The following is a 359-nucleotide window of genomic DNA, read 5'->3' as shown; positions in this document are numbered from 1 at the left end:
AAGGCTTTGAGAAACGATCCTACAAATGTTCATATGAACATGTATAGTCTTGGCCAAGCCAAATCCAAACAGTTTTAGGATTTGGTTATGTGTTTTGGATTTGCTAGATTTTTCAGCATATGATTCAAGGTTTAAAAAAACACATATAGGCCATGCAATGTAATCGAATCAATTTTAGCATATGATGAAGTTTTGATCCTACGGCCAAGCTTTTAATCATGCGGATATGATTTCATTCAATCTCTATGTTTTAAACAAGCAAGGCATCATTTTCAATCAAGTAATCAGCTAGCAAATCAGATTTGGATCATGTGAGCATGTGACTGAGCAAATTAAATCTAGGTTCCATGCTGCATGCA

The sequence above is a fragment of the Brassica oleracea genome, chromosome C5 (assembly GCF_000695525.1).
Source record: "Brassica oleracea var. oleracea cultivar TO1000 chromosome C5, BOL, whole genome shotgun sequence".
Taxonomy (NCBI): domain Eukaryota; kingdom Viridiplantae; phylum Streptophyta; class Magnoliopsida; order Brassicales; family Brassicaceae; genus Brassica; species Brassica oleracea.
Note: the sequence above shows the minus strand (reverse complement) of the source record.